Here is a 27,554-nt window from a genome sequence, read left to right as displayed (position 1 = left end):
CACTGTCTTGAAAGTGTTTCCCTAACATGTTGTAACTTGTCGTAATTGCTCCCTATCACCCACTGTCTGGTATCTGGATTTGTGGACAAACGCTTTTTGCAAGTTTGTGTAACCTTGTTACATTAGTTACAGTCACATGAAGTTCCTAAACTTAGAAGTTTAACTCTAAATTTTAGACTGTGATAATTAGCTTGTAGTTTAGTACCGTGTACAGATGTAGACTCACTGGAAAGTTGGCTAATCTTAAAGATTACTGGATCTGATGACAACACCCACAAGATTTCTCGGGGTTTATGCTCTATCCATGAGCCACAAGGGATTCCCACTCAGCATTGTAATTAACAGATGTGGACAAGACAAATAATGACCTCGAAAGTTAGTGTGACCTCTCTGTGAAATCTATTCCGGCTCTAAAGCTTCCAGGTTAACATCCTGAGCATGTATCATCGCACTATGAATGAGTTTATCGCTAGTGTGTATGTATTTTTGTCCCATTCTGTGGTTTATTATCGAGTAGAATTGTAGCTTGAAAGTTCCATCTTTAAGATTAGATGTCGTGTGGACATGTGTCATAGTTTAGGGGGCAAGATCTTATCATCGATAATTTAGCTTTATACATCGATGATTAGCTTTCATGCGACCGTAGAGTTCTTTTACATATTTTATGTTGTCTTTGTCCCTACAGCATACTGCAGAATGATATTATAAACTTTTGATACAACTGACCCTTCAAAGTGAAATTACAACAAAATTTAAGATGACTTCTCATATACGCCTTGACATGACTGTATGCTCACGCGAGCTTTTACCTGCATTGTATTGATAAAGTTCTTTTTTTCTTGTCTGTGAGCAGGAGGTGGGTCTCTTCCCACCTTCCTGCTGTGAGAAACTCCTCAAACTGCACTTGTTAGTTGTATACTGCAGGTCTCAAAGGATGTATAAAGTGTTAATCCAGGATTTAGCACCTTTCATATTCCTGGTAAGAAGGGTAAGCCTGTGTGGGAAGAGAACCACCATTACCAATCAAGCTGGACAAGCAGATGTGAACAACAGATTTCCTGTAGGGGTTAGTCTTGAACATGGACTCTACTGAGGGTCGTCAGTTTTGTATGCTCTTCCCTATACCAGTCTGTTCAAGGCCAATGCTCAACCTAACTGAGGTGTTACCAATAAATGCCTACTCTAAACTCCTGTTTACGGTGCAGCAGTGTGCTACAATCAGTGGCAGATTCGTGGGGGGGGGGGGGGGGGGGGGCGTGCGCCCCCCTTTATGTAATATCTGGATCCGCCCCTGATAATCATTATAAATGAAAATCAGTCAGTGGGCAAAAATTAACATTAAAAAAAAATCATCTGGGATCAGAGGAATAAAAAGAACAAAAGTTGTTGCGCACTCCTCCCTCTTTATTTTTTGTTGAAACAAAAGTAATAAAAAGAAAAAAGTTGGGGGGGGGTGCGTGCGCCCCCCTTAATGTAATTCCTGGATCCGCCCCTGATAATCATTATAAATGAAAATCAGTCAGTGGGCAAAGATTAACATTTAAAAAAAATCATCTGGGATCAGAGGAATAAAAAGAACAAAAGGTGTGAATGACATCATTCATATTTAACCTTACTGCTTCAAACAGTTAAAACAATATATTAAAGTAGTGTGTTTAAAAGGTTAATAAACTATCTAAAAAAGGGAAATGTTGAGATTTAAAAAATGGTCAGCTTGGTGATCAATCTACTGAATGTCCGTCATGTAGGGCAGAGTGTATGAAGAAGTGTATACTTTGTCTTATATCGTCATATTATATTCATGTTACCATTTGCATCTAGGTACACAGAAAACATCATTTTCTTGGCCAGCAGATGCAAGACAAAGCTAAGCTCCTTCAGAAAACGAGCGCTTGTGCACACACAGGAAGTAATTACATTATGCATTATACATGGACGCATTGCTCTAAAAGGCCAGACAATGAAACCTTCACTGTGTAGGCACCAGCATTGTCTGTGGTAGCAGGGGGTGAACACATTCCCCATGTAGGATATTGCAAGAAGTTAAGGATGAAGGATATCATTGCGGCATGAAGTTACAAAGTGTGCCCTCTGCGAATGAAATCGATGACTCGAATCAATGAATCATCTTCTAAAAAGTCTTGCCGTCCATGTTAATTTCTCAGCTTTAGAGTAACTTTGATAGCATTCTTAATTTGTGTGATAGAAATGTGGAGCCAGCAGGGAAAGATAAAATCATTACGAGTAATTATTCTGAGATTTCTGTAAAACTTGGATCTTCAGACTGTGCCTACATCCCCCTTTTTTTTGTGGGGGGGGGGGGAGGACATAGGTTGATATTAAACTGGTGAAGTGATTTTGCTTTACTTAATGTGTCTATTTGCATCAAGTGAGTGGAGATTACTCCAGTGTATGTTCCCCAGACTTCCTGTGCTGTTCAGTTTTCTTAAAACAAATTGTCAAGTTCCACAGCCTGATCCCAATTCATTCTTTCTTTTTTTTTTTTTTGGTCAGTTATCACTGATTTATGTTTCTTCAACAGAAATAAAAGAGTTAAACAAATATCATTGTGCACAAAACATTGTACAATGTCCTGAAATGTTGAGATTTTTGCATGCATATTAACCTTTGCGCTTGGCCGGGTGAGATAAATTTCATGGAATACTGAGACATATGTGGCAAGCAAAAATATTTTTAATACGTGCTTTAATTTTTACACTAGTTTCTGGTTGCGCGAAATGCAAAAAAAAAAATTCCACTTTAACAGTATCGAAGACATTTAAACACAATTAACGTTTCTGGTACTTAAAGATCCCAGTAAATTGTGATTATGACTTCTTTTTGTTTTCAAAACAAGGATAAAGGAAGATACCAGTGATGAAAGACAACTCTCATTGCGCCCAAATCTTACTGATTAGCATAATACTGATCCGTTTACCTTTCATGGCAGTGCGTCGCTTCAACACAAAGCAGGTTTCTGAGTCGGTTGACTCTGCTCTGACCGTCTTGTGTGGCACACAGTATCAACTGTGTCGGAAACGAACACTCAAGTGTGTCGGGGTAATGACATCATAGGAGTGACCTCCCTCCATCTCTGCTTCCACTGGTGACTGAGGAACAACTCAAGATGACTCAGATTGTAATGGTCAATACCAAACATTGTCCATTTTAGGATTTTTTTTTCTCTTTTTCAAATGTGCAAATTCCCATTTAAAAAGATCTGTTTCCAAGCAGACCGTGCACACAAAATGTCATACATGGAGGCCTGCATGTGAAACTCGATGATGTCTGAACAGTGTGTAGCTTCCTACAAGAAGGCCACTGTTTGCAGTTCTTGAACATTTGACCATTCTTGCCATCGCATGAAACTGTAAAAACTCAAACATCGGCGGTGGCGCCACTTAATTTGCGTAACAATGAGTCGACAACAGTGTGCCAGTGCACAGTGCAAGCTCAATTTGATCGTACATGAAGAACAGAGAGTACTACATGTACAATTGTATCTCTCTCTCGAAACTGTGATAGTTTTGTAGATTTTCTTAGAGCAACTATCATATGTTGAGAAAAGAAATACCAACTGTGTTTTAAAAATACACAAGTTGTGAAGTGACAATGTTCTAGTCATGATGAAAAGAAGAAAATTAGATGTAATTACTGCATGATACAATGTACTGTACGCTCTGCCCGTGCCTACTGCACAGTATCTCCATATTTATACCAGAAGTGCACGAGTGAACCGTGAAAATGTGACCCTGATTGACCTCCGCATGCTCCGCGCAGGTGTGTAAAGATCACCTCATATATTTGTATGTGTGCGACCACCGTACGGACCCGACTGGCAGCAACTTATTGTTTTCATTTACATGCGATTCATTGAATTGTATCTTCAGAGGCCTTTTTGCAGGTACAGCGTGTAATGGATTGAATTTGATTTTGTTGATTTTGTTTATAGGCATTCAGCCCTTGCAAAGACTGGTGCTATAAACTGTGGCTGTCACAGCCAGATAGTTAACACTGCAGGCAATTAAACCCAGGCAGGCAATTAAACTGGCAAATCCACTTTCGTGTACGCTTTGTACATGCTAAATGTACAAGGCATGATAAGTTGCAAGGTCAGGTTGTCTGGTCTGGTGGCAAGAATGCACTCTATGTTCATAATGTAGTAGCATTATACTCATGATGTTTTTACCTTCCATTCATGCTGCAAGGTAGTGCAATACAAAACTGTGTTGTCAGAAAAAGCCTTTTGCCCCTTTGAAGCTCATGTGTAGTTGGCTCTGGAGTTTATATGCATGCAATTATGGCTGTGACATACCGTACTGTAAAAGTGGATATTTTCACGCGACTAATTTTTCGCGCTCAGCCTGGTAAAAAGGGTTATGTGTGTTTTTAATTCCGCAGAATCAAGACATCAACTATTGGAACATACGTTGTATGGCAAGCAAAAATATTCACATGCTTTTATTTTCGCGCTAGTTTCTGGTTTTGCGAAATGCGTGGAAATTTCAACACTGCGAAAATTTCCACTTTTACAGTAATAATCACTTGAGTGTCCAGCTTTATATTCTTATGTATGGTCATAGGGAGGAATAAAAAATTGGAGTGGAATCGATGTTATGAATATCAACATTTTCTGAAGTGTAATTCACACAGACAGAGTAGCGGGATGTCAATCATGATCCCAGCAACACTGAGATTTTTTGCAGAGCATACCATTTTAAGAGGAATTCAAAGTTCATTTGATGAAAATCGGGTTTGAAATGACTGAAACATCCAAAAACAAAGTAAAACAAAGTGATCATAATAACGTGTGGGTCCCACAATTTATTATTTAGTGTGCCATTCGGCCATTTCAAAACCAATTTTCATCAAATAAACATTTTATTCCTCATAGAATTACATGCTTTTTCATATTTCATTAGAGATTTCTCATTATCTCACCAAAAAATGTTAGAAACCTGACATTTGGTCTCAACCAAAACTATGCAATCCCTTTAATAGCTTGAAAAATTTAAATTCCACAAAGGTTCTCTATCTACCCATATGTGGTGAAAAATCTATCATGTACTCTGTGTTGGCAAGTATTGCAAATATCACAATAGTACATGTACATAGATCATAGTGACAAACTGTGGAGGGTGTATAGAACAAGTTTTACAGTGACCATCAGGGGGATGTTTCACAAAGCTGTTCTTCAAGTTAAGAAGGACTTAAGTGCGACTGGTGATCAGTTCTTGTGTTGAATTATTGAGATTCTGATAAGTATAGCACACAAAAACTGATCACCATTCGCACTTAAGTCCTTGTTAACTTTAAGAACAGCTTTGTGAAACACCCCCCTGGGAGCTGAACCTGAGGTATGATACATGTACAGCTGTATCAAGCCAGTTTGGCTATTTACACATGTACATTGTATGCTGTGCATTTACCAAACACCAGCTCATCACATCTTAATTTCTGTCGTGTAATATTCAAAGTAACCAAGTTCAATGTACACTGTGCACCAAAGTAGACTGAAAAAGAAAGAGAAGAAAGAAAGTGCAACCACTTGGTACAAACGTCATCGTTTCATCCCGCTTATCCGCAGGATAATCAGAATGGAAAGGAATTTGATTAAGGAAGGCTTGCATTTGCAATTACAGTGAAATCCAATCAGCGAAAAATTAAGGTCATGATTATTGTCTTCTGTTTGCCGTTATCTTCCAGTCGGGTCATATCGAGAGAACAACATCTCTCGGCAGCTATGACTTCATAGCTTGCCGATTTTCTTGAAGGGCTCAAAGACAAAAATGATCAACTTCGACGTTTTCTGATGCATGTGGAAAAGCACTTATGATTTCTACCCAGAGATAGTACATTTCTATGGACACACACCTACTTAATGTCTGTGGCTTCTCCAATTTTTGAGTGTTTTTTTTAAAGTTTTTTTGTGAGTATATTTCACTGTGCAGGTACACGATGTACAGATCTGAAGAATTGTGATGCAATAGATTTAGACTTACAGAATACATTACAATTAAATGGCCCAAAGATATTAGCATAGTAGGATATAGGAACAGCCTTTCTGGGCAAATCATTTTTTTTTTTTCTTTAATTTGCAATGAAAGTTATTTCAGCGGTGCTTGTGTAGCACTTGAATTGACTATCACCTGCTCTAATTATGAATACAAGTTCTGGGTACACAAAGATGAATAGAACGTGTGTATATGTAAACTCTCATTGTTAGAGAACCCTGTGTATGTATATAGTTGTATGCAAGACTGTATCTTATAGTGCTGTAAGAAAGATTGCTGATGTTTCGTACATCACCTGTATCTGCATTACATGATATAGACCTTCCATGCCCATATATATTGTATGCATGCTGCATGTATGCACATGTATCATACAAATTATGTCACAAGCATCGAGCTGTGATCCTGATGTGCGTATACATGCGGCATCCGTGTACAGTAACGACCAGAGCAGGCCGGTGATAGGGGAGAAATGGGCAGCTCGCATGCAAGCATGGAGCGGTGGCTCTGTTCAATCGCTCGTTAACTGCTGCGGGATGAGTCATGTGACAGTGCATGATTTGTGAACCGGGGAGCAAGCGGTTCAACGTCCGTCAGACGCGGTCAGGGAAAGGGTGAGGGAAAAGTTCAAGCAGGGCGTGTCATCGTGGAAGAGTGGATGGCAGAACATTTTATAGAACAACTTACGATTGTAACACCATGTACAGTACGCCTGTCTACAATGTGACCGTAAATTGTCAACCATGGTTTGATCTCAGTTGAGAGAAATTTGTGTTTGTAGCGCAAAAATTTGACTGACTTTTTTTCTGATGTGTTAGGAGTTTCATTGGTGTCATTCTAGCAGATGAGTTGTGGAATTGGATATATGTACCAATGACTTCCCACGGATGACTCATTTTTGAGTGTCTTTTTTTTTTCTCCACTGGCTCCAAACTAAATCACAAATTCGCAGCATTTCACTTTTTTTTAAAAGCGGCAGAATGGTATAGCCTCGTGTATTCTGTCATGGTGTACATCGTATATGTTCAGGGGGAGATATGCCGCAAGAATTAATCTTGTGAGGGAGAAAGATAATTCTATCAGGCAGAAATAGTGCATTATGACTCAGTGAACAGTGAATGCTAAATACGAAAATTGATCAGTATGCAGCTAGCTACCGTAGCGGTTTGCATACATTGTAGTGCTTCCTCATCAGGAGGTTTGACAAAGAATTGTACCATTTTAAAAAGAAAATTAGGATTTTATGATGAAAAATTATACTTATTTTGTGGCATTTCAATGCTTGATAAGTAAATATATAATACAAAGTAACTTAGTATGTGGTCTTTAAAGAAATTTTTAATTAGTGGCCATGCATTAAGGAAGTCATTCATGTTCTGAATCCTGTCATGACAATTTCTCAGCTTCTTCTTCAAGTGATAGAATTAAATGCAAATACTGAAGATCTCGTGAACAGAAAGCAGCAAAGCAAAACCATCAGTGTTTGATTAATTCAACATTACAGACTGTATATAGGTCTACATATGTAACACTAATTGTAATCTGAACTATCAATGCTATTGATGCGCAGTTGGCTTTTGGGAAAATTAGGTGAACATCATACGTATGGCATATATGCATTGTATATATGTGAGAACATCTGGATTAAGGCATGGCATAATGTACGTGTAGAAATGCAGAGGAAAACAAAAGCTACAATGTAGTAGCGTTGTGATACTGTATCATGCCATGGAATGCTCTACGTTGTACTTCGCTGATAAAAAGTATACATTAGAATGTGGATCAAATTTATCTAAACTTGTGGGAGGCGTTGCAATACTCCACATCCAGCAGGATGATAGATTTCGCAGAAACAGTTTTCTTTATACAACTGAGCTGGTGCATGTTGTAATATTCTCCCCTTGCTGCAGAGGGGAAGGGAGGGGAACGGAATGATTCAAATGCATTTTCCATCTGATTGGCTTTACATGCAAGAGTGCATGTAGGCTGAACAATAAGGTCACTGTATTGGAGCACTGGCTCTCTTACACCTGTCCCCGAATGCGAAGGTCCACAAACAAGCGCTCCGAAAATTTTGCCGCCTTTTTCCCCAAATAGCATCACGCATCTCAACACACAGCAAGGGGATGGTACGGTAGGATACTCAGGATTTTCACCATGACGGACTTGTCAGGAACATTTGTACCACCCAGAATTTGTAGTCAAAGAAAAAAAAAATGATGTATTTAGTTGTATCATGTACTATTTTGTTGCCATTGCGGTTATATCACGTGCCAAGTGATTGAACATGATCGAATGTGGCTGACATTGTGATATTCTCACATACCCATACACATACACATACACGTAGTCTCAACTGTTTGAGTGATTGCCTGGGACACAATAAGACAATAATAATCTAATAACCTAATAACACTATGAAATGAGTGTGGGTACATGTACTTGAATGGGCTCTGACGTACTTTTGTACAATCAAAGTGAAGTTGTAATTTGGACACAAGTTTCCTTTAACTGGACATTGATGATGGAAGATCGACCGTTGCTGAACACTTATACGATACATTCCTCCCATGATGCTCCACTTGTATGTTTTGCGACATCGTGTAGATTTGCTTGGTTTAATACTCAGTTACCATTGCCATCACACTCCGTAGAAATTGAAAGGCCTTCGTCAGGGCCAGCTGAACCTACATGATTGGGAGGGAGGGTCCTTTGCCCAAGACTACTCTTCCATCCCTGGTTAGTAATGGTGGTGGTAGTCATGTGACTGCCAATGTTTGCCCGTGGCTCCCCCCTTGATCAGTTCAGTCTTGTTTGAACAGTCTTACTCATTGGTTGCCCACAACAGAGTGCATGGAAGCTGTGAAGAAAGGGCAGGGAGAAACTGAATACAGTAGCTGTCATGTTATCATGACTTCCAATCTTCAGGGTTTATTAGCTGTGGACTGTTATCAGATGATTATCTCTTCTAGCCAGGATTGAAAGCTGTGCTGGAACTTATGATTTATTGAGGACATTGCAGTGAATAGTTCAAATAATTTGATGGCTGCATTTCTTGAAAAGGTTTAGAATCTTCCATTTTTTTTCCCAGTGAATACTGTTAGTAATCCTGGCATCTCAAATGCAATGAAAGCAATGTAGTATCAGTCCAAAGCAGCATTGGGACAAAAGAAAAAAAAATGAAAGTTATAACATCTTGATAATTAATAAATCACTTATATTTTAGCCCGGAATTTAGTGAACATCTTACAATAGTCGTCGTGATTGCACTGTACATGACTGTGAATAGGTGTGTATGTTTGATACTCCTCATTAGTTTTTCTGAAGTCGATGTAATTGTGCGTCTTCTGTCACAATCCAGACATCGTTTTGTCATCCCTGTAGAAAACATTCATCCTCCAGTCTGACTAAAGTAAAATTTGTTCACATTGGAGCAATACATAAAAGCCAAAACAATTTTAAGATGCTTCAATTCCTTTGTATATATAGCAGCAGATGAAGATTTCAGGAATTGACATGTCACATTGGTCATGTGATCAAATACAATGTAGGTGGGTGACAGTTCTAGCAGATGCAGTGTCGGGTAGCTTCAATAGGCACTTTTCGATTTGCACGTTGAGCCAGGCGTCACCGTGGGTCGACGTATTTTTTACGTACTGCGCATGCGCGAGTGTCGACCCTCTGCTCATCATCAAATTTTCGAATGCGTTCACCCCGGTTATCACCGTCCACCCAATTCACTTGCGCCGCGCTCAAGCCACCTTACTGTAAAACATGATACAAGCCGTATATTCGCGGCATGAAATTTTCGCGAATTGGAGCTGACAGCCCTTTTCGTGGCATGAAATTTTCGCGAATTGCCACTGGTGTTCAGTGCATGTTGTGTAGACAAAAACTTTCACGTGCATTTTAATTTCGCGAATTTTGGCGCTCGCGAAATACGCGAAATTAAAATGCACGCAAAAATTTCTCGTTTTACAGTATCTATGACGTCACACTCCTCTCGCGATAGACGAAATTGCATGAGAGAGCATGGTGACTTCTCAGGAAATCCGTGCTCAGTTCACCTGTTTTGCTATTTTTGTCAAGAGAATATTAATAATTTGATTACAAGAAAGCTTATGATCTTGATACGTCACAGCAGCAGCGCTGACATACAAACTACAGCCTTTGGTACGTACTTTATTTGCCCGCTTTCACTGTTTCGCAATTTTCAATTGCACACCGTATTCCCACACGTGCATTTGCATGTAATACGGTACGCAATCACATCTCGGTGCTTGGCATAGTGCAGCGCATTTTACTTTGCAGCCTTACCATGCATCATGTTTTAAAATCCACATAATTCATCCCAGGATACTTATTTGGTATCTAGTTAAAGACAAAATAAATATCACAGGTAAAAACAACAAGTCACAAATTCCACATAAAAATTTGCACCCAAGGCACAGGTAGCTACCTACTGTACACACGCCACGAGACGTGACGCCCGAAATCGAAATGTATTTCAGCAGCAGGTCAATGTACAGACGTGATGCCTTGACATACGCTTGCGCTCGGCGTCACAACCTTCTCGTTCACCCAATTGAAAACTCCCTAATAACATGACCTGCTGAACACGAGGGTCCCTATTTATTTGCCTGAGCTGATGCGCTTGATTCACTATTTCACAAGGTTTTTGCAAGCAATTTTGGCCATTGATGTACTAGATTTCATTGTGCATTTCAGAATGAACAAGACAGTGCAGTTCTGTAATATCACTATCACATTTCAGAAGGTCCTTGTGCTGAAATAGATATTGAATAGACATCCAAGTTTGTGCTTTTATTTCTGTACAGCAATGTGACAGGATGCCTTGCCATGTTTTGGAATAGATGCCTGCACATTGCTAGCTCTGTCTATAGAGCATCAGATTATACCAATTAAATTGTTCAATGGGAAACTTTTTTTTTGCACATTATTTTTACATTTGTCATTTTTTGTTTTGATAAAAGACATTGATCGTTGTTCCAGGCTGATTCTCATTTTAGATTTAGATTTTTTTTTTCTGTATTTATTTATTCTTTTTTTCTTTTTTTTTTTTTTTTTTGGGGGGGGGGGGGACAGCAAATTATCTGTTAACTTTATATAAGGCTTTGTCCCGAGTGAATGGATTCAAATTCAAATTATTCCAATTTGATTTGCATCATTTCTAAGTAATTTATTCCAATCCCAAGGCCACATGAGAGACATGGATTTTTTTTTCCTCTTGGGGGAAGAGAAATTACATTTGCATTTATTCAATGCATTGTCCGCAGGGAATATTCAAATTTATGCTCCTGCTCAACATTCACAGAGAGCCTGTCATACAAAGTGTGCGATGCAGGCACCGGGCAGCAGCGTGCGATCATTACCGTTCATCAGTAGAAGGGGGGAATGGTATGGTGCCGTTACAGCAGACATACACTTAGGAATGTACGCTATGATAGGGTGACTCGTATGCTTCTGGGGGTTCTTTGCTTGTAATGAATCGATTGGTATGTTTTGTAAGGGGGGGGGGGGGATTGTGGGAGGGAGTTGGATGTTTGATACGTTGTTCATGGCATGCTGATGATATGTTTGCGTTGTCAAATAATTTCTCAAAACATATGGAGGGGGGGGGGGTGGAGGGGGCCTTGGTAGGATGGGATCAATGGGGGGAGTGGATAGTACATGTACATGTATATTACAGCAGTGCATATGTGTGAATTCATCAGTGTGGATTAGAGGGTACAAACTGCTCGGCTGGGCCTAGGCATGTTGAGAATGGAGTAGCAATCATGCCTTCTGTGAGTTGAGGAGGATGAATTTTGATTCAAGGCCCCCATTTATATGTGGTAATGATCGTGAAACAATTTACAGCCCTTGAACATTGTGCAATGTCAAACGAATTGAAATGTTGTACAGATTTGATGCAATTACAACAGTATTTTTGATTCATAAGCCTACATTATGTTGTACCTGTAAACACTGTATGTTCAGGCTGCCGCACACAGTGATCATACAGCAATTCAACAATTTTGATTGAGACACAAATACTGCACTGTCAAATTATGACAAAATCACTTTGCCCTTCTGGATCATTCATTGTAGAATACTTAGTCGAAGGAGAAAAAACTTATGAATTTTAGGGGTAAACAAAGCAGGGAAACTGCAGTTTTGACCCAATCATGTGATACGGTTTCCCATTTGCTCTTTAATTCAAAGCCATGTTGGTTATGCTTTGTCTTACAATCATGAAATATCTTTCTATGCATAATACCTCTATTTTCCCCTTTGTTTCATTTTCACAAAATGATAATAATATGTTTTGGTTTTGTGTGTGTGTGTGTGTGTGATTCTGCCCAATACTCATTGAAGATGTAATTCTTTATATTTAGCTAGAGTTGGGTCATTATTACTAAGAAAACTTCTATCGGGTACTCCACATCAAATGATGAAGCAATATTTCAAATTCTTACCCAGGTTTTCTTATGTCTTTGTTTATCCCAGATTATCTCTCTTTCCAATTCTATGTATAAAATTAAGAAAACCTTGTTTTTTGTTTAAAGCTCAAGGGTTGTTCCTTGTTTTTGGAAACTTTCTTTCTGGAATTTAGATTCTGTATGTGCCTCGTGACACACTAAAATTGCTCATTATAGGTATGGCACACATAAAGTGAAAGTCTGTCAAAAAAGAAGAAGAAAAGAATAGAAAAGCAGCAAGAATTTCGTATCACAACTGGAGTGTAGGCATTGTACTGGCACAGGCTACCGCGGCAGTGGCTACATGGGGGGGGGGGGGGGGGGGGTGGGGATGGAGATGGAGATGGATGCCATTATAGAAATCTTAACTCAGGAGAGCTGGTACTCAAAGTAAGCTTGATTAAGCATCTGTGCGATGCATGGACAAGATTGTTTGTGAGCCAGCGCACTGTAAATTGGAAATGCAGCCCCGATCATGAGCTCTTGCCGGTTAAACAGATTTTGACCAAAAAAAAAAAGAAAAAAAAAAAGAAAAAATGTGATGAAATATTACGGTCTGGAATTGTGTGTGTGTGTGTGTGTGTGTAATGTGGCGACAGAAATCTGGGATGTTTACTGCTGCAAGGAGCTGAATTCTCCTGTGATTGCCATCAGTTTTTTTTTGGTGGGAAAATGTAAAAAAATATGTGTAAGGGGAATCATCTCGAGTGAGTCATGGTAATCCTTTTTCTTCAAGAATGTTCAGCAACATCAGTGGGAACATGGAGCTACAAACGAAACTCCATGGTGGGTTGCAGCATTCTTTTTTTCTGTCATTTTTTCCCTTGTAGTATGAAAATGAGTATAATGCTCAAAATACGTGTTTGACGTGAATATGTATTCAAGAATGCTCTGATGAGTTTGTGTGCACCAGATTCCTTTGCTTTATGAATGTAGATTGTCCTGCTATGCATTGTTCTGTGTATTAGGCCTTCATTCATCTAGTGTCCTTTGCAGGATGGTTGCTAATTAGTGCATTATCATATGGATCCACAGCTCATAATGTGACTGGTAAGACTAAGCAAACTCAAAATTCAGTCCTGACAAATATTAGAGACTCCACACAATTAAATTTACCCTCCTCACCCACCCCCCCCCCCAAGAAAAAACAAAACAAAAACAAAAACAAAAACAAAAAACAAACAAACAAACAAAAATGTGTGTGTGTGTGTGTGGTATTTGAAGTATTCATCAAGGTATATGTTATGTTTACAAAATACTACGTTGATAGAATGAATATGAAAAGTGATATCGTACTGAAGTCTTGTATCTGAAGCATGATGGGAAATTTTGACATAAAAATTATATTTATATCAAATCCATATATTTTTCCAATCTGTGTTGTGCTCGCAGCAGAGAATTTGTTGAGATACCACCAGTTTACAATATCTTGGTGTGTGCGGTATAAGAAAAATAAAATGATCCAGAATTACTATCTTTTGAAGTCCCCAGTCAAATTATGGTATGTTTGATTTATTGCATATCAATTTTTTTTTTTTTTTTTTGGGGGGGGGGGGAGTTGGAGTGGGATACATGTACAAATGTACATATGTACAATTGTATATGAATAATATTTTCTAGTATTTGTTTCTGTTCCAGGATAACTACAAAACAGACAAACGAAAAGAAAACCAACAACAACAGCATCCAGTAAACAGGTTTATGACCCCTTCACCTCCCTTGAGAAGCATTCTGAGCGTAATTACATCGTAGTCTTAACGCCAAGGCCTCATTAAAATTCTGTGCCTGTGTGCAATATGTACCCACTGTATTGTCGGAGCAAACATGGTGTACAAAAGGGACTGACTGATGCGTAAAAGAATAGAGCAAATATGCCCCTACAGTAGCTGTTAGAGTGAGAGCAGGTGTGGATGTTACAATGGTAAAGTCCGTGATTAGAAATAGAGCTTGTATTTCATGCATGATTGTTGATCCCTGTTTGAAAGTATGGGGGAAAAATCAAGTGAATGACAATTTTTTTTTTTTTTTTTTTTTTTTTTGGGGGGGGAACCCTGTGTTTTTATAATGATCAATGCCTTTAGAGAAAGAATTTATTTCCTCAGTAGTGTTGCGTGTGTACATACACTGTATACAAGTGATAACAATCTGGAGAAACTTTATAAAAACCTCTACCAACTTTCACTGGCTCATTTTATATTTCTTTGCTTTTCTTTGCTGTTGTCCGTTTTGATGGGGAAGGGGAGGAGAATTGTGGATGTGGAGGCTATTACATGAAATTATAGACATTTTAGATTGGGTATTGAGTAATAAAGCAAATTGTTGGAAGGATTTCTTTTTTTTTTTCTTTCTCTCCCCACCCCCATATCTGTGGTTACAGCATTGCCACTTAAGCAAAAGCCTGCATTAAAAATCAATATAAAATCTACATTAACAGCACACCCAGGGTACTCAGCCAAATAGTGCTAGTGTATGCTAGTCTATGCACCAGGCTGTTTGATAATTTCCTGCCGGTGACATGATCATTTGGGTTAAATGCAAAGGCAACCAGGAGTTGATCTGTAGCGTGGCCACTTGTTTTCATCAAAGTTAGAAACAATGAAAGCCCAGGTGTCATTTTTAATGATGGAGAAGAGATTCTGGGAGAAATTGGTTAAAATCTGATGTGCATGATTTTGTTTAATGTTCATTGATTATCATGAAGTAGATGGGAAACATCATGAAAAGCAGTCAAAGTTGCCCGCGTGATTCAATTTACAGTTGTACAATGCACCACTCCAGAAACCTTGTTCTAAGGGATTGGGCATGATTTATACCGAAGAATGTAATGTGCCTGTATTTTATTTTGTCGATGGGAAATTACATTCCAGCTTTAAGAGAATTTGACTGAGATAAAGGAATCAAATGAGACTTCGGAATTAATCTGACCTCAGTTCTATTACCTGTCATGTAACATCTTGGTAGCATTAAAAAAAAAGTTAAACACAAGAACTTCTGTAGTATTAGCTTAGTAATTTCCATAAATAATTATCATTTCCAACACACATAGTTTTTTCATTGGAAGAGATGGTTGTACTATAGTGTAGTTTTCTTTTTTAATACAATGCAGAGAAAAGGGGGAATGTGTGGGACATTGATACTCTCAACAAATGCAACTTTTACTGTATAGGCCTGCATTCATAAAGTGCACTGTAACGAGAGATGTTGATTTTTTTTTTCTCAATTGTGCTGCCAAGTAATATGTGCATTTGCCATTTGGTACACTGTAGGACCCAAGAAATTTCTGTGTAATGTTGCAACTACTCATTGCAATAAAAGCTGAAACTAAGCTGATGTACAGAGATGATAGTTAGCAGTGTGTGTACCCAAATTTGAAATTGACTTTAGAGAGGCTGAAATGACAGACTAGCTTATGAACAGTGTTATAATCAAGCTGAAATGCCAGTGACCGGTCAAGGTTGTACAAGTGGATATGAAGACTTCAGTTGGAGCCGAAAAGTCCCGGTGCCTTGATCAAGAAAAATTCCGACGTGTTTGGATTAATTATAAATGAAAGGGAAAAAATTGCAATGTTATATCCCTTTCTGACGACTGATGTTCCCCCGCTTTATTTGCGGAACAGAGTCGAGCGCTGGCAGCTCTTGATCGCTTTTGCAGGTGCTGCTCTGTATCTAGCGGGGGAGTGATTAGACGAAAAACAAAATGTGATGTGTGTGGATCCGCTGCTTTGTGTGGCATTCGCTCGGCGCACACGGTACCGACCAATGTTACGCATCACTGTTTTGTGTTGGGTTGGATGGGAGTCGGGACAGCAAGGCTGTGTTGTGTCATCGAGGAATCGTGAGCATCACCTACAATGTATGCCACACCGAGAGAAAGTTGTACTTTCATGCACTTTCTTGCTTGTCACAGTTCAAAGTCTTTGTGCGGACATTCAAGACAGAAGTTGCCATTTTCAAGCCTTTTCAATATGAAGGTCCATATCAGGTCCTCGTATTCCATTTGTCAAAACCAGTGTGATTTTCCAATATTCCATTATTACCATTTTATGTGGAGCTGACTCAGTTTCATTATAGGTGATTTACATGTACTACCCAAACAATCAATGTTTAAACCAGCAAATATAAAACAAAGAAATGGAAAAACGTGAAAGACCATATACTTGTATGCATACAATGTTAATAGCAATCATAGAGAATATATTTTATAGAGTGGATATGCGTTTATAGGACTTGAGCTAATGATCCCAAGCACTTGTTAAATTTTGGTCTTGAAGTGGTTTTGTGGTCAAAACAGAGCCATGCCAACAATGTAGAAGATTCTGGGCCTTCCATATCATGATAAACTTGCTGTAAGTAGTTTTCACTACATGTGTATGGCATCTTGCTCTGGAAGCAGTTTTAGGCTTATACAATAGAGGTGGAAAATCGATGTCAGAATGAGAACAGCGTTTTCAGTGAAAACAGTAAAATAAAAGCAATATATTGGCCAAGGCTGTCAGGATGGGGGTTGAGGGAATTGAATAAATGTTTGGAAAGGAACAAAAGAAAAACAAAATAGTATGTGTGGCATATTCACAGAACATGGCATTCTGTGGGGTCCTCAAGGTAGCCATTTGCATAACAATAGTGAATACAGGTGTGTACATGTCTTCGTTTGTTTTGCACCTAAAATGTCAAAAGAGCAACTCTTGAATATGAGGAATATCATGTTGTATATGGATTCCTTTCAAACACAACAATAGGCTTTACAGCTCAACATAGATATATGATGATATACAGTAATTAGTATGTCTATCGGCATGAAATGCTTTTGGTGTATTCACGTAGGTGCGACAGTGTCCGTGATGTGTCATGATTTCGTAGCAAACGTTCTTGACGCAGGTGACTAATTGAGCCATTCTCCTTGTGCTTGCGTACGTGACACATGTCTGTTCTTATCAGTCGAGAAAGAGTAGACAGTAAACCTGTACCAAGTCATTAATATTCTACATTTATACATTGAAAGAATAATAAACTACATGTACAGTTGTAGTGTGGGAATGGCTTGCCATTACATTTCTGCTGTGTCCATTTTAAGTGTAGGGATTCAATCTGTTTTGTTCTATGAAAGTGGCCAAAATTTTGTTTGCCCTGGTGATTGTGTATCGAATACTGGGTATTAGTTTCCATATTAGATCTGTATATACATGTAGAGTCTCCTGCTATTCTCTGTGAGAACTGTAGTACTACATAATGTAATGGGATTTCACAGCCAGGATGATAAAAGCATTCAGAATTTTTGTTTGTTTTGTCATAAGTTTGATTATCAAAGCAATCTACAATGTAAGATTATCTACGTTTATCATTGAAATGACCAGCAGTTGACATAGGCCCACATTTATACAGTATTATTGATGTACTGTAGATTTACAATTGTAAAACTCCAAACAGCATATCTACATAGAGTTGTAGTGTTGAATAATATAAAAAAACGTCATCACCAGAAAAACAGTTCATCAACAAAATACTTGCCACCAAGAGGTAAGGTGTGACAAAATCAATGCACGACATGTCATTGAAAAATTATTTCATTTGTTTCCTTTTTGTACAGGTATAGTAGAAGCAAAGAATCAACTGTTATTTTGTTGTACTATTTCTCCATAGCCATTGTATATAAAACAAAAATTGTGGTTGAGCATGAATTGTATACTTTCTGGTAATATACTGTAGACACACCTTTTTTTTTTTCTTTTCTCAGAAATGGAGAAAGAGAAAATGATTCACAGAGGTTAGCTTGAAATTCATTTGAGAAAACTGAATGTTCTCCATTATTCCTATCAGGCAGTGGATTGCATTTTTCTGGGTATTTGGTGGGCATGGATAACGAGGGGTCAGGGGTCAGGAGTAGGGGTTAGTTCGTGCAATAAAAGCAGAGTCTTGCCAAACCTGACAGTGATGATATGCAGGAGAGCCAATACACCACTCAATTTGTATAAAGTGAAGGAATAAGAAAATATTCAATGAAAAGTAATGAAACAAAATTTCTTTCTTCCATGGCTTAATGCTAGATGGTGATTTCATTGTTCCAATGATGTTGTACACAAGTAGTGATATTACATATCTTAGTGATATAATGACATTTCTTTTTTGTGTGTTTTTTTTTTTCAGCTAGGTGTGTTGCAGTGTTTCTTCTCTTTTAACTATTTTGATAAGGAACTGACATTTTTCCCATTGCATTTTTATGTAGCTTTTTTTTTCTTTAACAATATGACATTGTATTCAAAACCTTACTGCTATACTAGTATAATAGTGTATGTTTGCTATGAAGTTTTATAGTACAATATGTGCCTTGATGTTTGCATTTTACCACTTGATTGATTTCATCAAGATGAAATACCTTTTTATATTTCCATACAATGTGTGTGATGTTCTCTGGGAATGTAATGAAATGAAGAGAAGTGCCTATTTCATGTAAAGATAATCAACACACACACACACACACACACACACACACACACACACACACACACACACACACACACACACGCACACAAAAAGAATTTTGTATGCACAGGAGCAGTGAAGGGGGTTACTGTCTACTGCACATGTAGTGTTACTCACACCCCCAGTACAGTTTGGAGTTTGCTGTTCCCATCTCCATTTTGTGCCCCTCGAAAGCTTACTAATTGCCCACTGTTGAAGTTCACATCTCTTGCCAGTATATGCAGATTAAGGGGGGACCCACTTTTGGGCAACTGTTTGTGTGGGTGGAAATGCGAAACACGGCTCTCGAAAAGTCTCCGAGACGTTCTGTCCAGACGATGTCGACTCTGTTTACGATTCGGCGTCAGTGGTGGTCAATATCACGGCGCTTAGTACAAATGGCGTGCTACCTCCAAAGGGCGATCGCCAGTGCAAGAGTGTAGTCTTGGTGTCTCAGACCCCAAGGGCAAGTTTTTTTTTTTATGAACTGCTGGTAACTTGTCACAAAACCATCATATACTTCCTCCTGTACTTCTTATGAATGATAATGCCTTATAAGAAAGACTTGTCTTGGATCAGTCTACCACATGTTTGACGATGTAATGCACAATTTATAACTCTGCAGTAATCTGTTAAATGGTTTTCTTCCAAAAATAAGGCAGATACAATACTTTCTCTATGGTTTCCTTCACGACTGCCACACACATCTTTCATTCTTTGGACCACTGTTAGTTTATGATGGACGTTATGCGAATGATATGATTACATACTAACCAATATTAAATTTGTAGCCACAGTGATCCCCTCTCCATCCCCTTTAGGGCCTCACCCACCCCTCCCCCACCCCATCCTCATTACCCTTTTAATACATCAGGTACAGGTACAATGTAGCTACAGTAGCTACACATGCATTCCGAATGAATGAATGTAACACATTTGCCCCCTTGTTGTACATTGTAAATTATTGTTAGGATGTGTTGTGCTCACAGGTGGCTACTGTAGCTTAAAGGGACTGTACAGTACTGGTTGAGGTAGGGATTCATGTTTTGAACATTCCTATTAAGTAAGATGATGAAAAGCCTCTAATGAAATATGAAAGAGCATGTAATTTTAAGAAGGATTCCAAGTTTATTTGATGAAAATTGGTTTTCAAATGGCTGAGATATCCAAAAAAGTGCTAGTAATAAAAGGCGACATGCCCCAACTTTATTAGTATCTCTTTGTTTCACCTTGTTTTTGGATATCTCAGCCATTTCAAAACCGATTTTCATCGAATAAACTTTTGATACCCCTTAGAACCGCATGCTCTTTGACATCTCATAGAGTGGTTTTTGAATATCTCTCAAAACGCTAACAGCTAAATCTTCACCTCGACCAGAACTGTACACACCCTTTAATTACCAACGAAACACCGTGAAATGTTTGGAGCATACAATATGTAGTTAAAGAAGGGTGTGAATAGAAGGCAGTCCAATTCTGTAGGGTAGCCTTCACTCATGAAGGGGAACAGGCAGGATTTTGCTTTGAGTCTCTTGCCATTATATGGTATCTGATTTAATTACTGGCACTGCAGCAAGATCATCCATCAAGCAGTACATGTACTGGTATGGTCTGTGTTTATGTTTGTGTTTCTGAGGTAAGAGACAGTGACCTATTTTCGGGGGGGGGGGGGGGTAGGGGGATTTCCAACATGTGCTTGTTGTTGTACATGTTTGTGTGCGTTGTATGACAATACTGCAGTGAAAAGTAGACTACAACTTGGACTAGTTTGGCTCACAGCTTATGCAGGGTCAATGCAAAGTAGGGCTTGAACTGATGTAAACCTTGCTCGCAAAGCCCTGTTGCATTTGTGAAAAGTACAAGTGTTCATATTTAGGCACACACAATAGCATTTGACAGTTGGGCAGGCCGCCTGAACAGTATTTGGAGTCGTCTACTGGCAAATATTCATTTAAATGTGCAAGCAATTTCTGTGCACATTTGCCGGGTTCATGCAAGTTCAACTGCTGTAGGTGGTGCATCATAGATGTCAGGTTGTTTGTTTCCTATTTTGTATTTCAGTTTCCCTGCGATAGTTTGGTTTGGGTATTCAACATACAAATGGGGAACACCACTGTAAGCATATAAAGTGACTGATGAATATTGTATCGACTCTCACTCAGTTAACTTGATAAGTTTGATGATCATCAGTTTTTGATTGTATGGTAAGGAAGTAAAGGTAACTACAATGAACACATTTGTATATGTGTACATTAGGCCCACGTAGTAGCACCCCCACACACACACACACCTATAAAACGGATGAGCTCTTTTTCCTGCCGCAGCTTTGATTTGTTGTACAGTACATGATAGTAATATATTGGCCTCTCTCCTTTCTTCCCTGAGTAATACAGTCACTGATGGGTGATGTATGTCATGTGTACACACACACACAAGGCACAAATGCACAGCACACACACATACATTGGCACTGCTCTATCTTGCGCGTGCAAAAGTCACACTTTGGAATGAAATTCATTAATTACATTGTGTGACCAATTAATTGTGATGGAGCGGCCCCAACACCAGAAAGGGCAGAGTGAGGGGAAAACTGATGGCACGTCACACTGGTCACCCCTATCCTCAGCTGTCATTTGCACCACAGACACTATTAAAAACTAATGGCATCACTTTTTAAAAACATGTTTCCTCTTTCCATATCTTTCTTTTTTCCATCTTTCCTTTTTGTCATCTTTATTGCTGTATGACAGCATACGATTTGTATTATATGATAATTTTGAAATGTGAGTTTTTGAGAGCTCATGCAAGTAATCTTGCCCGTATTTCATGTAAGTTTGTGATATAGTGTATGTACATGTATGCATGTTTTTATACATAATTACAATTTCTTTTTTCCTGTTCTAATCAGTTTACATGTATATGGATAAGTTAAACTTCTCAATCAAATGCACTTGTTTTTGTGATTATTTATATATATATTTTTTTGTTATTACTAGTAAATTTTGAATTGTAAGGGGAAAAAAAATCACAGTGTATTTGAAAGCTTGCTACAAAGCTTACTGTCAGGAAAACATGTCTTCATCCCAATATCAGGAGCAGAGGTTTACATTTTATGTCCCAAAATTTTGCATGGACCTTGACATTTACGTTGTATTCAACATCACTACACATGTAATATTGTTCAGATGCAGTGGCTGAAAAATTACCAACAGCCCACTAGCCCAATGGCTCGACGAAAATGGCTGATAATGATAGTGGAGCATTGTGGACTAATCAAATTCTTTGCTGTACACCATAAGTTTTTGTTTTGTTTTTGGCTTGAATGAAAAACAACTACAACAACAACTGTTGAGTGCAACCATTGATTTGTTTTGATTGTTTTGTTTTGTTTTGATAAAACTTGCATGGCTGTGCAGTTTGATAACAAGCAATATTTCTTGCTATCTGTTTGTGATTTGTTTGTTTTTTGTTCGAAAACCCTAGAAAAAATGAGGTGCAGTGAAAGCTACAATGTAGCACTCAAGATTGAGTCACTTAATCCCCAAGGGATGCCCCTTTAATGACTTCCATAAACCATAACCAGCCATGCAAAGTATCTTGATTTCATAATCTTTCCACAGTGTTTTTATACCGTCACTGATTTGTTGTTATAGCATCACTGCTCTGAGGTGGTTGTTCCCAACAGATCAGTTCATGTCTGGTCCCATCTTCAACTGAAATGTTGTGGGAATGTGGGGGGGGGGGGGGAGGGAGGGGTGTGACAAATGATTTAACTAGTGTATAGTACAATCAATCTTATGTTGTAGTAGGGGAAAGGTGAATAAAGAGGATGCATTGTGAACATTTGTCACTATGGTGTCTAAATGGGCATTAATTTAAAATGTACCTTTTGCCAAAAACTCTTTGTTCTCTATTCAGTATTTGATATCTATTGTATTCATTGATCAGTAGGAGGTCGGTACTATTATTATAAAGTGAGCTAAAAAACCTATAGAGCTTTGTGAGTGTGTGTGTGTGTGTGTGTGTGTGTGTGTGTGTGTGTGTGTGTGTGTGTGTGCGCGTGTGATTACAACATGGTTTAAAAGTGTCCTTGGGCTTCCCGCCGCAGAGGTACTTTGTAAGTTTCCTCCAAAGATCTGTTTGTTGTTGTTTTTTCTTACTTTATAGATCATTGCGATTTGTGTGTAATAATACAATTTATCATGTCTTTTAGCATAAGTTTAATAGCATGTATTCTAAGTACTGACTTGTGCATTGGTATTGTGGCAAAACTTTTGCAGTTAATTATAATGTATTTAACTTGTTAGATTATAAAATCAGGTAAAAATAGTGAAGACAATGGAGGTGTAGGATATTTAACTGTGTACAAAATTTACTAGTATAGTTCAGAATTGTAATGTTGTTACGACAAATTTATGATACAAAAGTTTAATGTTGTTATAATGACGTTCAGATTTTCATATCTATCTGTGTGAACGCGGGGGGGAAAAAGTATTCAGTTTCAAATATATTGCAGTGCATTGATTTATTGGCCCACCTTCGATCCCTTTGCCCAGTTCATTATTCATCGTGTTGCGTGGATAGAGTGGGAATCCTACCCTTCCAGTCATAATTGCGTGCGGTCCTGTCACCTGTTCAATCTCTAGTGCTGTGCAGTCGACATTCGGCAAGATGTGTGTGATTTGCTGGATCCGGGCATTTACTGACATAATCGATGTGCCCTAGCAAAGTTGTGTGGATTTCCCCCAGAGTCCAACAGGCTCTGAGATTACAAATTTCATTTTCGAATTAATTCATACACATTGTACAAATGTCTTAGAATTTCAGTATGCATGTTCATTTGATTTGTTTACACTCAGTCGGGATGACAATGAAGTGCAAACATGAAAAGTAACCGTGATGGATTATCAGATGATGCATCACACGTTACCCTGGGGTACCGTAGTACCGCGGGGTATCACGTTGTGTAGCGCCACCTCACATCCACTCGAGGACAGCCACAGAGAAATGCATGCACTGTGTGTGCGTGTACACAGTCATTCCCATGCCACTGCATGTTATACCATGGAGCTACTAACTAGCTCCATGGTTATACTATGCATGCATGGTACGCTGTGCTAGCAATAGCGTGTGCTTCAGTGCAGTGCAGTGCAGTGGCTAGCGCGCACTAGCTCCAGCACCAAAATAATTTCTGCTTTTTGGCAACCCAGGGTACAACCTTTAAAAAAATAATAATAATAATTCAACAAAATGGCAGATTTTTATTTGGTATCCCGGGATACCATTTATGTCATCAGATATACAATGTACTATACTGTCCTTCACACGAACAAAATAGGCAGATGACAATTGGGATCCAAATACCGAGAATTTTTGGGCCTGTTCAGATAGACAGAAATATCCTGCTTAGACAAATTTGCTGATTGCAATAATTTGTTGATCAAACTGTGCATGCCCAAAATCTACCAAAATGGTAACCCCTGCCCTTGTGTTCATGAGCTGTTGTGATGTGTGTTTTGAATGATGGGATGAAAAATCTCGAGATTATTTGCTGCAATGTTGACACACTCGCCACGGTGCAATATCATCCCAATACTTTTGAAATAATCGCAAGATGTCTTTGGATTTGGATTACGATGCAGATCACACTATTTAAGAATAATTTTATGTCCGTGCTGGAAAAAATCTTTGGATACTGATAGAGATGCAAATCATGAAATTTGTATCCTGCTGATATGCCTCAGTATGAATCCCACTTATATAGATCTACTTCCAACATGGAAAACAGGATATCATGCAACACCAACTTTATTGCATAGAAACGCTGTTTACTACGTCATTGATGGTGATCATATCTCACTTCAGAACCATGTCATGTGTTGTAGTTCAGGTTTTTAAAACCAAAGTGTTTCACCGTAACTTTCAGTTTCACTTTAATAGCAGTAGCGCATGACCCAAATTTCATATGCAATACACAGGAGAGTGGTCTGATTGGCACTTGTACATGTAGGCCAGTATGCAAGTTAGTGCTGCTGTAGGTCATGTACCATTGTAGTGCACCCCTAACACTTGTCAAAGGCTTGTATTGTGTACCATATCGGTGGGGTTTACTGGTATTGATTCCGAGAGGGTTAATAAATACTTGGTACAGGCATTTACTGTACATGAGTAGATTTGATTGTAGGTTTGATCTGTGCAAGTGCAAGGTTGGAGGCCTACATTGTATCACTAGAGCATTTCAGCTCCAGTGAGGACACAGGTTGAGGTAGATACCGGTGTTTCACACGCTTCAAGGATGCAGCATTCTCACACTTTTCCTTGGTCCTCGGCAACATATGTCATGTTGTCCCTGACTAGACTGACTTCCAGACTGTTGGTTTTTACACCTTACACAGCTCTCAAGTACCCTGTCCGATTTGACACAAATACATGTATCAGCCTTAGATAAGAATACTACCTCCCATGTAGCATGTTAGCCCACTGAGCAGCATTTGCAGGCCATGCTTTTGTTTCTGTGGCGTATGGGTGAATAGCCTTATCTCAAGGCTTTAATGAAATGTTTTATACTCATTAGGTGTACTGATGAGGGAAGTCTGGAAGTCAAGCCAGTGCATAGTGAACAAGGCAGAACTCACCCTCAGTGCTCTACAACATGAAGAATCCCCTCTCAAAGGCACTACTCACTTCCTCCCCCCCCCCCCCCCCCCCCCCCACCGATTATGTCACGTCTTATTGGCGACATGGGCATGTTGCGTTGTATGCAATTTTTCCAGGCCATAATCAATGGCTGTATCATTACCGTCAGGGATCGCTCTGCAATCCTGCCTCCTACGCCCCGCCGCATGTGCCGCCGTCTGCCGCACGGCGCTTCATTAAAGTCGCTCCGTACATTGATGCATGTGCAGGGCCTGCTCCCTGACTCAGTACATGCATCACAGGGGGCATGTAGCTGCCAATCTGTGGCAGCAGAGACAAGGCATGCATAGATAGGCTGATGTACCATCTGGCACCCACTGATCGCAGACTTGCATTCCAGTGTTGCTATGTTATTTAAATGTTCGAGTTCTTCTTTTAGTCTTTAACTATACAATTTTTTTTTTGGGTAGAATTCTGTGTTACTGTGTGTGCCATCAATGTGTGTGCAGCTGTGTCGGGGGCTGTTTTTTATAAAGATACATGTACAAAAGAAAAAAAAAAGATAATAGAATGATTGCTCTAGAGGATGTCAGAAGCATTATGTATTTGGGTTGTCCATTTGCCTGTCTGTCTGTCCCACCATACAGTGTATGCTACCACAGTAAAAAAAAAGAAAGAAAAAAGAAAGTCTTTTTGTGTACAAACTAATGGGAGCATTTTGATGTGATGACACTATCACCTAGTCTTCATCAGTAATTGCTTTGGGAAATGTAGTTGCAAGTAATATCACTGCACTCTAAAAGAAAAATATGCAAAAGTGCAAAGTCATACAATGATTATGTTCATTTCAGCTTTCTGATGAAAATTATACCCTTTTGTTTGTGTGTGTGTTTTGTTGTTGTTTGAACTCATGGAAGTCCATTTGAACATGTGGTTTAGGGTTGCTAGCTCTTTACATGGATGAAGGATGGAGTGAAATGGTCAATAGCTTCTTATCTACATTGATTTCGTTTTGCATGGCACAGGTGTACGTGCCCATATCCATGAAGAGGCCGGAACTTTACGAAGAAAGAACAAATATAGGGACTATTTTGCTGGCTGTATTGTTGTCATGGTGATGGAGGCAAATGGGGTTTCTTAACTCAGCGGTCTGAGCAAGTATAATTGCATTCAGTGTACATGTACAATGTATGTGTATGTGTATGCTGCGTACCTAGGAGAGATTCTCAGATGGAATATCAGTGAGGGCTTAAATTTTATCCATTATGTGGTATGGTCAATTTTAACCAACTCTGTATTAAAGTGATAAATCCTGAGCAGAATACTTACGAAACCATATCCTAGTTCGCGAGAGCCAAGATTCGCGAAGTCAAAATGCGGGTGAAGTCAAAATGCACGTGAAAGTTGTTGTCTGCACTATGCATTGATTTTCAGTCAGTGGCAATTTGCCTATAAAAGCTTTCATGCCTGAACATATTTTTTTTTTTCAGCTTATAGTATGAAGCTATGAATCTGAATAGTCCTTGTGCCAGATTTCATGATGTAATGCTTATTGCAAGATTTTAGTCAGGATCTTGACAAGGCACGCATGTTGCAAGTGGGTTATACTACTAACGCCATGAAATAATCCGGTCATTTGTACTACGAGTGTACGTACCTTTGAGATGATGATTCAGATTCAGAATCAGAGTTTTCAATAGTCCACACTATACATTTGAAAATCTGCATACGCGTTCATGACTGTCTAATGATACAACGTATGATGTTAGTAATAGCAATAAAGGAGCCGCCGCACGCACTGATCGAATGGTGCTCATACTTGATATGTGCTTTATTGGCTATTAATGTACAGTGTATCTTTGTACAGTGTATGGTGGCCATATCAGTGTTTGCCACTGCTCCTCTAGAGGGAGCCCTGTCATTATTAGCAATATTGACATGGCCAAAAGGAACAAGTGCTC

At 38.9% G+C, this 27,554-nt stretch overlaps 1 protein-coding gene across 1 annotated transcript in view; it reads left to right on the top strand.

Annotated features, from left to right (window-relative positions):
* LOC139709349 (DENN domain-containing protein 5B-like) overlaps positions 1-27,554 on the top strand; it is an 85,688-nt gene that overhangs the window by 12,820 nt on the left and 45,314 nt on the right. The window lies entirely within an intron of this gene.

The sequence above is a fragment of the Diadema antillarum genome, unplaced genomic scaffold, assembly GCF_040938485.1.
Source record: "Diadema antillarum isolate AM-2024a unplaced genomic scaffold, OU_Dant_1.0 scf00000037, whole genome shotgun sequence".
In the NCBI taxonomy this organism is placed as follows: Eukaryota; Metazoa; Echinodermata; class Echinoidea; order Diadematoida; family Diadematidae; genus Diadema; species Diadema antillarum.
The sequence above is the reverse complement of the archived record's forward strand: the minus strand, read 5'-3'. Positions and strand labels throughout refer to the sequence as shown.